We start from the raw sequence: 4,071 nt of genomic DNA, 5'->3' as shown, positions 1-4,071 counted from the left end.
GGTTAAGGCAGATGTGGGTGAGATACCTGTAGGGAGCTGACAATGGCAGTGTTTATATTGATTTTGATTTTGCTCTTTCCTCCCAGATTTGTCTGGCCATTTCTGACGCTTTTCCATGGGTCCCGGCCAGAAGGTGCTTTAGTCTAGAGGCAGCTTTCAGACCTTACTTTGGGCCAATCCCTTTTGGGTGTACTTTTGCCCACGAGGGGATGAGTAACTTCAGGTGTTTGATTTAGAAGTTATATTCTTTGTGTTCCATATTATATATTCACTGTATTAAAGTCATTTTTCATTAAGCTTTATATGTTTTGACTTGTTGCGGCGGATGGCAGAACCCACTTAGAGCAGGCAGGTTTTGGGGCTTCAGGGGTCTCTCTCTCCCCCTGTCCTGGAACAGATTGCTGCCCTGTAACAATTTGACCTGTAGCTGCCAGGGCTTCTCTTCACTGACTTCCCTGCGCCTCCCCCCAGCAGAGGCCCCATCATCAAGTCCGCCCCACTGCAACCATGCAGGCTTCTATCCACAAACCTGACCAGTTCAGAGCAGTTCTTTCTGCCCACTTGCTTTTATGCAAGTGTCCTCTTTTCTGTCCCTCTCCTAAATATATAGGAATTAAATATTTCTGACACCTCTGTCATGGAGAATCTTGCCACATGCCACTGAAAGGGAAGCTCTGGACAAAACTTTCCAAGAGTGAACCCAAGGACCCCCCACTCCAAAAGTTTGCTGACTGTAATAGTCACTTTGTGCTAGCATCCATCTATGTAAGTCCGTTCATGCTCATTCAATAAATGTATTTATCGGGCCCTCCCTGGTGGCTCAGCGGGTTAAAGCACTGCACTAAGAAGCTTAAGCCACTTCAGCATGAGTTCGATTCCCGCCTGCCCCGGAGGTGACCCACATGGCAGACCTCTCTTGACCCACCGGCTGCTCCCCTCAGCAGTGTACTTCATCGATCTGCCTGTTCTGCTCCCCGCTCTGTCTCTGGTGAATTCTCTCACCCTCCGCATCTCTGGCCTGTAACCCAGTACTGTAGGAATAAATAAATAAATCTTTAAGAAAATAAATAAAATAAATGTATTTATCTCTCTTCTGTATTCCTACAGAAGGGTCATTCTGTTGATACAATTGTTTTATTCTTCCAACATGTGAACTGCTATCTACTTCACATTGTTTTATCACTCATGATGGGCATACGGTAAGCATATGGGTGCTGAAACATACATTTTAAGATTATATTAATGTGTAGGGTTAAAACTCTAAGATAAAGCAGAATTGGGTCATGTAGAACTCAAGGGATAGTGGAATTGCCTACTTATTTTTCATAATAGCTATACATAGTCCATGGAGTTCAAGTTTCCCACCAATCAAGTCTGACGCTTAATCCATTTAAAATCAGTAAAAAGATTTAACCACTATGTAAGCATTACCAGGAAGAGCATGATGGATGGGAAAAAAAAAAAAAAAACACTTGGGCAGAATCCATATTGGCAGAATAAAACAGTGGAATGGAATTCCGATCCTCACAGACTTGTCTGTATGCGTTTATACAAGCTACTTTATATGACTATTCCATATCTATAAAATCAACCATACTCTTGGCTGTGTAAAGTGTACTGGAAAAATATAATGCTTGCAAGCTTTGATATAGTAGGAAACAGATTAGAATGGTCAGTGAAGATATTTATATAATATAAAGGATTAGGAAGGACAGATACAGACATTTCAAGGTGTCATCATAATCATCTGATATGTACCTTGATGTTAAAACTAGAGTGAGGAGAGGGAAAAGTGGATAAAACCTGAAGTGACACACTGGGAAAAATTAGAGGATTTAATGAAAATCATGCAACTGGTAAACAGCAAAACCAGACTCAAATACAAGTCAGTGTGTTTGCAAATTTTATGCTTATCCTATTAAGCCATACTGCCAGAATAGTGTCTTAACACAACAAAAAAGACTGAATGCATATACTTTAAGGTACTTTTTTTTTTTTACGACTTTTCAAATATCTTTGTGTAGAAAGCAGTAGTATTCTTATGTGAGAAAATTATAAGAAGATGATCTCTTAACATTTGAAGTTCACTTGGAAGACTATTTCATTAAGCGCAATCAATAGAATGAATTATAAAAGTAAGAGGAGACATAAAAAGACTATAAGAGTAAATAATCCAGACAAGAAATAGAAGAACCAGGATTATAACCATGATGGGGCAAATACAAAGAGAGATGAACTTAGAAAGAATTCTCTAAACATGGTGATGAGACTCAGGTTGAGAGTCTGATATTAGTAAATATAAAAGTAGACGTCCAGCAAAAATCTAGAAATGCAAGTTTGACATCTAGACAAGCAGATAGACCTGAAATAGAGAATTAAGAATTACTTTCCAAAAGGTAGAACTCACAAACACAGGAAGCTGAATGGGGCAGCACCAACATGATGATCTACAATTAGAATGTAGTGAAACAGCGCTTCTTTTATTAATGCTGCAGGAAACCAATGAGTAAAGACCATTTTTATATTAGGAATATGTAAGCTATATAACAAGTGAATACGCAATGAAGAAATGATTTACACTGGGCTGATTTACACTTTATCTCAAAATTATGTTCTTAATTTTTATTAACTGAATACTATTTCATGCTTTCTGAATGTGGTACATGAAGTAACTAGCCATGTGTTGATTCTAATGCAATGAAAGAGCATGAAACCCTCACTACTTTGGCTCTCCTCTATCCCCAGCAACTCTCATTTCCATAATCCTAGTGAAACACAGACTTGCACATGCTTCCAAATACATACGCTACTTTAAAGACAAACCTATAATAGCACATAGAATAAAATCAAATGAAGGTATGTTCTACCATCAATCTATTACACATTCAATATTAATTCACAAGTTCTAAAGACCCCTATAAAAATGTCCTTGCTTAAATAAGAAATGATGTAAGGAATAAACAAACATGTTTACTCTATGTATTCCCCTTCAAGGAATATTTTGTGTGCTGCTTTGAATATCCCTTGGTTCTGTTAGCTGAATATTTTGCCAAAGTTCATTTTAACTGAGCACAATAGGCCAGTTTAATCCATCAGCTTGTGAAGATTTTAATAACCTCCCACATAAAATCAACGTGAATAATTTTCTTATGCCCATATACAGGTCCAATACTCTTTTATGTCATATGCTGAATCTTGTCTGCCAACAGTAGTTGCAACAGAGACCCAGCTATCGTGTCAGGAGGATACTGACATGATTATTGTAGTTCCCATTCTTCTAGACAATCTGGAATGCTTAAACTACAAAAAGTAACTCTCCAGCCACAAGAAGCTATGATAGTTTTTCAGACAAAATTATATTTTAAATAAGAAATAGATTTTATTTCAAACTATTCCTGAGATAAATCTAGAAAAGGACATGTGTCTTTTCTTTAAAAAAAAAAAAGCATTTTATCTGGCTTAATCTTAGAAGCAAGTAATCGCTGAACATATGAAAATTCAAGAATTTGCAGTATATTACTAGAGAGCAAACTTTGAAGGCACAAAAAGAATTAATTGAGATTTCTAACAAAATTCAACTTGTCTCTCTGACCTATGAATCTGTCTGGGACTTTTGAAATATGCCTCCTGATGGGATAAAAACCAGAGAAAGAGACCCTGATCTCAGATCTTAAACTGGACTAGTTCGTATTCGAAAATACCTGGTGTGATTTCTCCACAGGAAAGTTTACTTTGATGGGATTCCTGGAAATAAAATAACACAATTCCAGAACAGAACTGGCTAGATTGCAAACCAGCAGGAAAACAGCTGGGAACCAATCAGCGTGCAGGTCGCTGTGCTTGTGTAAATATACCCGGCCGGCCTGGCACTTTTGCTCCCAGACTGTTCAATTTGCTGTTATGTATCCAAACTATGTACCCAAACGGTGCCTATCTCATCTCCTGCTCCTCTCACGGGAAAGACGCCAATCTTTAAAGAAAAAGGGTCAACAAACACCCTGATGCCACCAAGAGCGAGGGGTGCGGGCCCCCGTGTTCGGGCTCATCACCAAGGCTGTCGCCGCCTCCTGA

Source organism: Condylura cristata, unplaced genomic scaffold (assembly GCF_000260355.1).
Source record: "Condylura cristata isolate star-nosed mole 26May11 unplaced genomic scaffold, ConCri1.0 scaffold00048, whole genome shotgun sequence".
NCBI lineage: Eukaryota > Metazoa > Chordata > Mammalia > Eulipotyphla > Talpidae > Condylura > Condylura cristata.
Note: the sequence above shows the minus strand (reverse complement) of the source record.